The sequence below is a fragment of the Malania oleifera genome, chromosome 5 (genome assembly GCF_029873635.1).
Source record: "Malania oleifera isolate guangnan ecotype guangnan chromosome 5, ASM2987363v1, whole genome shotgun sequence".
Classification (NCBI taxonomy): domain Eukaryota; kingdom Viridiplantae; phylum Streptophyta; class Magnoliopsida; order Santalales; family Ximeniaceae; genus Malania; species Malania oleifera.
In genome coordinates, this window is record NC_080421.1 from 35,876,506 (window position 1) to 35,884,423 (window position 7,918).

Here is a 7,918-nt window from a genome sequence, read left to right on the forward strand (position 1 = left end):
TATTTGCTTATTGCACTAGATGGTTGCCATATCTCTGGTTGGAGTAATGGTAGGGTCTGGTCTTTGGACTCTATGAGCTTTTTCTAGTAAATCCTTCTTTTCTCACCTTATCAAGGCTGATGTGGTATTTCCTCTCTATTGAGGTATATGGGAGCCTAAAGTTCCTCTTAAGATAAAAGTGTTTGTTTGGCTGGTGGCACTTAATATAATTTTTTTAAATAGAAAAGTAATTTCATTTACAAGGGAAAAAAATTACAAGGGAGAAAAAAAGAAATCTCCCAAAAAAATCTGGTTCAAACCAGAAAAAAGGAAAAACTAAAACAATGTGGTAGTTAATATAGTTAACAACAATGATCTACTACAGAGTAGGAGGCTAATAAAGCAATGCCTCTTGATATGTGTTCTATGTGTGGAAAAAGCTCTAAAAATGTGACTCATTTTGGGGCTTGTGGAATTCATTTTTTTGGAGCTTTTGGTGGAGAGTGAGTTTTCCAAAGTTAGCAGAGGACTTCCTGCTTGTTTCTTTTACTTGTTTTGGGAAGGGAATGATGTTAAGAAGCTGTGGGGGTGTGTTATATGTGCTGTGCTTTGGGGAATTTAGTTAGAGGGGAATGCTAGAATTTTGAAGATACCGTTGCAGTTTCTTTGGGACATAGTGTGATATTGGTTTCACTTCACACTTATAGTGCAGTCTGTTTTTATGGGCTGCTGCTTTGGGATGTTAACTAAGATTGGGTGGCTTTATTATGTTGATGTATTTTTTTCCCTTTTTCATGTGCAATGACTTCTTGTTCTTTTCTATTGCATCTATTTCATTTCTCTGCACATTTTTCTTAATCTATTTAATTTCTAATATCTAAATAAAACTTACCGGATATCGAAATAATATTGATAAATTAGAACGATCCAGTAAAATAAAATTTATTTATGTATTAATTGTATTTTAGTAAGAGAAGAACAAGCTAATAACTAAATTGACCCTTTTGATTATTGAGATTCATTAGTTAGCACAAACGAAGACGCTTGTGTAATAAACAGACTCTTCCTATAAATTGATAAGAATAACAACTATTAACCTACTTAGTCTGGTGGACTAATCCATTCAACTTTTCAAATTAAAGATCGTCCTTTGCACCTTAAACAAAGTATATACATATGGCCCAAAACTTTGATATTCTTAACACACAAAAAATAAAGCCAGACTTCAAAATTAGAGCACTGTTACTACAAATTTGTTTTATAAATGGATATTAAGTTTTTATATGACCAAAAACATAAGGTGGTTGAGATCCTTACCTCTATGTTTTTTAACAATTGCTTATTCATCAAATGATTATTATTTTTATTCATCATGATTCACTTGTCATTATAACCATAGAGTTCAACTAGTAGACATTAAAAAGAAATTAAATAAATTTTAATTTAATAATTAACTCAATAAAGTATGATTACCTACTATTCCCATGTTAATATACTCTCATTCTAACATTAGTTTTAATAATTAAAAAATAAATATAAAAAATAAGAAATGTAGGAGTAATAAGAACCATAGCATAAAAATTGGACACAACCATAGCATAAAAACGGTACTAGACCAATCGATCAACCCAGTGTAAACCAAATCAAGAAGAAGAAGAAGAAGAAGCAGCAGCAGCTTACCGTGGAAGACAAGAGAGAAGAGACGGCTGTGCGTAGATGCTGTGAGTGGCAGCGAAAGGCAGAAATGTTCTCCGCTATAGGCGACGACTTGAGGAGTGAGGAGGGAGGGGCAGAAGTGAGGAGTAAGGAGCGAGGAGGAGGGAGGGGTAGGAAGGAGGAGGGATTATGAAATTTTGGGATTATAAATTTTGAGCTAAATAAAAGGACAATTAGTCATGGTTTTAAAAACCGTCACTAATAAAGGGCTAGTAGTGACGAATATAAAAAACCGTCACTACTACTCTACTCTGATATTTTTATTTTTATTTTTTAAATAAAAAGACTATTGGTGACGGTTCTAAAACTGTCACTAAAGAGGACCCATCAGTGACGAAAATAAAAAACCGCCACTACTACTCTAAATTTTTTTTTGTTTATTTTTTTAAATAAAAAAGACTATCGGTGATGGTTCTAAAAACAATCACTACTAAGGACCCATTAGTGACGAAAATACAAAACCGTCACTACTACTCTGATTTTTTTTTTTAAATAAACGAATTTTGGTGACGGCTCTAAAAACCGTCACTAATAAGGACCCATTAGTGACGAAAATACAAAATCGTCACTAGTACTCGGAAATTATTTTTTCTTAATAGTATGAAATAATACTTTTCAATTTTTTAATAAGACGACCAATAGTGACGGTAGCATAACCGTCACTAATACACCCTTAATTTTCAAAACCATCACTAATACCCTTAAATAAATTTTAGTAGTGACGGTTTATTAATCGTCACTAATAAGTGACTTTTAGTGACGAATTTAAACTGTCACTAATACCCTAGAATCGTCGCTAATATTTTCTCAAAAGAAATTTCACGCGAAAATTGTTTACCACGCTGTTTTTAGTGACGAAAGTATTAGTGACGGTTTTAAAATCGTCACTAATAGTGTTGTATTAGTGACGACTGCTAAAACCGTCACTAATGCTTGCACTATTAGTGACGGTTCTTAAAAACCGTCACTAATACAAACTTTTAGTGACGAAATTGAAATCGTCACTAATACTTTGGTCACTAAAAGCCAGTTTTTTTGTAGTGTACAAGTGAATTTCACAATATACTTTAATCAAAATCAATATAGAAAATGAAGCTTAAGAATTTATCACCAGGGCTCTTTCTTGGATTGAGAAACTCAGTAGAAACACAAAGAACCATAGGCTTTAATAAGCAAATTCTCAGTAGAAAACTTTAGCAGTAGTGCTTTAGCAAGATGGATTTTGAAGAGTAGAAAGTATTTTGCTTGAATGCTGATTGTATGTATTGGTGTCTTTAATCCTTTGATTTAACATGTATTTATAGATGGAAAAAGTTTAATTTTCATATTCCCCAAGTTACTTGGAGTGTTTTCTAAGTTTTCATAAAGTTTGGGGGTCAAGCAATCTAATTTGGAAACTTTTCTTCATTGTTTAAATTTGAATTTTACAAAGGTCAATTACCTGATCTATCGGGGTCAGTCGATCGATCTTTTAAAATCTAGTGAAATTTCAAAGTCAGAATGGGGTCAGTCACTTGGACTTATAGGGTGAGTCGACTGGGCCGATTTTGTTTCCTAATTTATTTCAGCATATAAAGGTCAGTCGCCTGACTAGAACAAGTCGCTCGCCTGATCGTGCAACAATATATGCTTTTACAATTTTCTTTCCAAAAACTTTTGTTTACTTTTATTCTTGCCATATTGCTTAGAGACTTTTGAAAATATTTTTTTGGGGTTTTCAAAATGTGGCCTCTAAGTCAATAATAAAACCTAAGAGCTTCATTCATTCATATTGAAATGTTTGACGTACTTACATAAGACTTCTTAAAAACTATGACTCTTCTAATCACTAAGTCTTCATGTATAGCTTCCATTCTTCATATTGAGCTTTGTTTTAAGCTTCATCTTTAAGTTTCCGCAATCTTGTCACATTTAAGTTCAAACTTTTTACAAACTTTGTCAAGCACTTTGATATTGGTCACTTAAGTCACTTGATCTTGGTACTTGAGTTACCTGAAACAATCACTTAACCAAACATGTTAAGTTTCCTTAATTTGTTATCATCAACATAAGATTTGTAAGCATTGTTAGGCCAACAATCTCTCCCTTTTTGATGATGACAAATAAGGAGCAAAAGTGAGTGAACCTTGATAAGGCTCCCCCTTATAATAAGCATTATGTTGGCCTAACAAGGCTTACAATTCTTATTTTGATGATAACAAATCAAGATAAGTTTGATATGGTTTTCAAGTTAAAATGTTTTGCAAAGCTCAAGTTTTTAAAAGCCAAACTCAAAGGTCAATAAAGCTTATGATGGACATACTTTATAAAAGCTTGAAGAAGGAAAGATGATTGAAAGCTCAAAGATGATATATGATCAAAGAAAGACTTCCAAGAAAGGATTTACATGAAGATCAGAAGTTTAGAGTTTTAAGGATGTCTCTATGTAAGTACTTCATGTAAACCTCAATATAAATTGAATTGAACCTCGTACGAATAAAAAGAAAGTAAGAAACAAATTTTTTGAAAGACCTTTAAAATGTTTTAAAACAAAATGATAAAGGTCTCAAGAAAGAAAGATCATTTTTCAAAGTGAAAAAGGGATTTTTTGAAAGGCAGGCGACTGCCCAATATAGGCAGTAGACTGCCAAAAATTAAAGGAATTAAATCTGGGAGACAAAAGGGTCCTAGGCGACTGCCTGAACCATGTTAGGTACCTGAGTGGTCAAGCCAGGTGACTGCCGGTGTCTTGGCAGGTGACTGCCAGTCTTCTAGTTATGTAGTTTTGACTATGGAAGGCGACTACCAGGTCGTGGTAGGCGACTACCACTCGAACATATTTTTAGAAAACTTAATGGGAATATTTTTTAAATGGATTTCTTAGGCTTTACTCTTTTTGAAAACTTGATGTTTACTACAAGTAAACTTGGGAGGCATGGGATTATCTTTTAAACATCTATAAATAGCCCCAAGTATAATGATTTTTATACACCAATAAATTTTCCAGCAATCAAAGTACTCTCAACACTCTCAATCTCTCTTGCGCTCATCCTATGTTCACTACTGAATTACTACTGATCCCAACTCCGAATTTGAGTCTTCAAAGTCTGAATCTTTCAATACTTGGAAGATAAATTTGGTGATCTAAATTCAATTGAGCTTCACCCTCTTTATATTGATTTACATTGAAGTATATTTGTGCTGAATATTGTACTAACTAGCTTTATTGTGAGAGTGTCTCTCGTACACAAATCTTTCTATACTTGTTTCTTTTTTCTAGATGATTCAAGGTTGTTGGATCATTGTGCCAAGCGAGGAGATATCTTTTGGAGAGGCAGACTCTAGCCTAATCGAAGGAGTGTTATAAACGGTGTCGTTCCTCTTGACAAAGGATCTGACATAGTGAATCCTTTGGTGGTTTGCCAAAGGCAAGGACATAAGCTGGGTATAAGTCGAACCTCGTAAAACCTTGTGTTCCTCTCTCCCTTCCCTACTCCTTACTTTTTAACATACTTTACAAACTATGTGGATGCTTTATAATTCTTGAATTCTGAGTGTTTGGTTATTAAATAGACTGGAAGATAATTTGTTTTGGTTTTATCAACATTGATTGCAGAAACCGAAAGGAACTACGTCGGTTGATCATCCTAAACTTATTAAACAAAAGGTTTATTTAAAAGCTAAATATTGGGAAGAATTGTGATTGTGAATTTCAACGCTTATACAAATCCAATAAGCATTGCATATTACAATAGGGCTATTGTCATAAGAATCAAGTGCTTGATTGTGGTTGATTTGGATTGATTATTTTACAAGTATTTTGTGATTATGTTTGGGTTGTGTTTATTGTTACTTTGTGATTGTGCTTTGTTTATTGTTATAATATAAAAACCTTTTAAAAAAGGAACATAAATCTTTTAAAACCCAATTCACCCCCCCTCTTGGGAATTATATCCTATTTGCCATTGGTATCAGAGCCTAGTTATAGTAAATCTTAACAAGAAGTTATAAAAAGATCAAATGGCATACATAGGAGTAGCTCCCTTCGGAAAGGGCCAATTCTCAACTTGACCACCTATCTTTTGTGGACATAACTACACTTTTTAGAAAAAACAAATGCAAATCCATCTTTAACATATGGATTGGAAAGCTTGGAGAGTTTTCATGGATGGAGACCTAATTCCTTCCAAAATAGTGGATGGAAAACAAACTCCTAAAGAGAAAAAGGACATGACTGATATAGATTTCAAAATGCTACAAATAAATTCAAGTGCCATAAATGTCATGTATTGTGCTCTAGACGCTAATGAATTCAATAGAGTCATGGCCTGCAAAATGACCAAAGAAATTTGGGACAAGTTAGAAGTAACTTATGAAGGAATGGTAGATGTTAGAGACAATAGGATTGAATGCTAACTAGTGAGTATGAAGCTTTCAAGATGAGTCCGAATGAAAAAATCACTAGCTTGTATACTAGATTTACTCACATAATAAATTCTCTAAGTGCCTTAGGAAAGACTTACCTTACCTATGAAATGATTCGAAAAATACTAAGAGGCCTTCCTTCCATATAGGAACCAAAGGCCACTGCAATAACTGAAGGTAAGAACCTTAAGACTACCTCACTAGAAGAACTTATAGGTTTACTACTCACTTATGAAATGGCATTAAAAAAGGGAAACCCTAAACCTAAGCATAAGAAGTCCATTGCCTTAAAAGTAGCTAATGAAAGCTCAAGTGAAGATGAAATTGAATCTAGTGATCTAGACCAAGATGAATTAGCATTCATTACTAAAAGACTTGGCAAGTTCTATAGGAGAAATAAAAAGTTCCCAAGAAAGGTTAATAAAAAGAAATTTGAAAAAAGGGAAACTAGTAGGAAAGAAAACAAAAGTAAAAATGACCCTCCTACATGTTATCATTGCAAGAAACCAGGACACATCAAGCCAGATTGCCCTTTACTCAAGAAGGATAAAAAGAAGAAGAAAAAAGCCATGAAAGCTACATGGTATGATTCAAGTTCAAGCAAAATGGAGAACGAGTCAAGCGAACAAGAGATAGTGAATATGTGCTTCATGGCAAATAATGAAGAGGTAAATTCCTTCTACTCCTCATCAACGAAATCTAGTGACGAATCTTGTGATGAATCTTGTGATAGCATGCCCTCCTATAAAGAACTACAAGCTGAGTTATTTTCTTTACATAAAAGGTTTATCAAAGTCTCCAAAAGAAACATAAACTTGAAAGAACAAAATGAAAAACTAATGAAACAACTTGAACTTTCTAAATCCATTGAAAAAGGAGAAAGAATCTCATATTGAAAAGTTAGAAGAAAAAATAGAAGATATGACTCAAGAAATAGTCAAAATACAAGAAGATGATCAAAATAAAAAGGATTTAGAAATAATTGAACTCAAGAAGTCAATGGAGGATAAAGAGAAAATCATTTATAACTTTACAAAGGGTAAAGAAAATTTTGAAAAGATGATTGACCAACAAAGATTGCATGGAAAGAGAGATGGAATCGGATATAATAGAAAAACAAATAAAAGAAGTAAGAAGTTATTCATGGGATATTTTGTTAAGAAGTAAAGTACTATGCTAGTACTTTGTCAACCAATATACATGAAAATACTACTTGCTACGTGTGCAAGAATAAATGACATGTGATGTTTAACTGCCCACTCAAAAAGAAATATGTTAAAGTTCAAAATGAATGGAAAGTAAACAATGGAACTAGAAATAATTCAAAGAAAGTTAGGAAGATTTGGGTTCCTAAAACTAACACCATGACTCCTTCATTGTAGGTGTGCTTTAGGACAACACCATCAAGGAAAAAGTGGTACTTGGACAACGGGTGTTCAAGACACATGACCGGAGATAGGACCAAGTTCACCACACTAAAACAAAAAGATGGTGGATATGTGACCTTCGGTGACAATGCCAAAGGTAAAATTTTTGGCATTGGTAAAATAGGTAAAGAACCCTCTCTTGCAATTGATGAAACCTTATTTACAATTGATGATGTGTTGTTGGTAGAAGGTTTAAAACATAATCTTTTGAGTATTAGTCAATTAAGTGACAAAGGTTTTGAAATAATTTTTAACAAATACAAATGCATTATTCAAAATCCTAAGAATGATGAAACCTTATTTACAACTCATAGGGTAAATAACATATATTGTATAAATCTTGATAACCTAGTTAATCAAAATGTGACATGTTTGGCTGCCATGAATGAAAC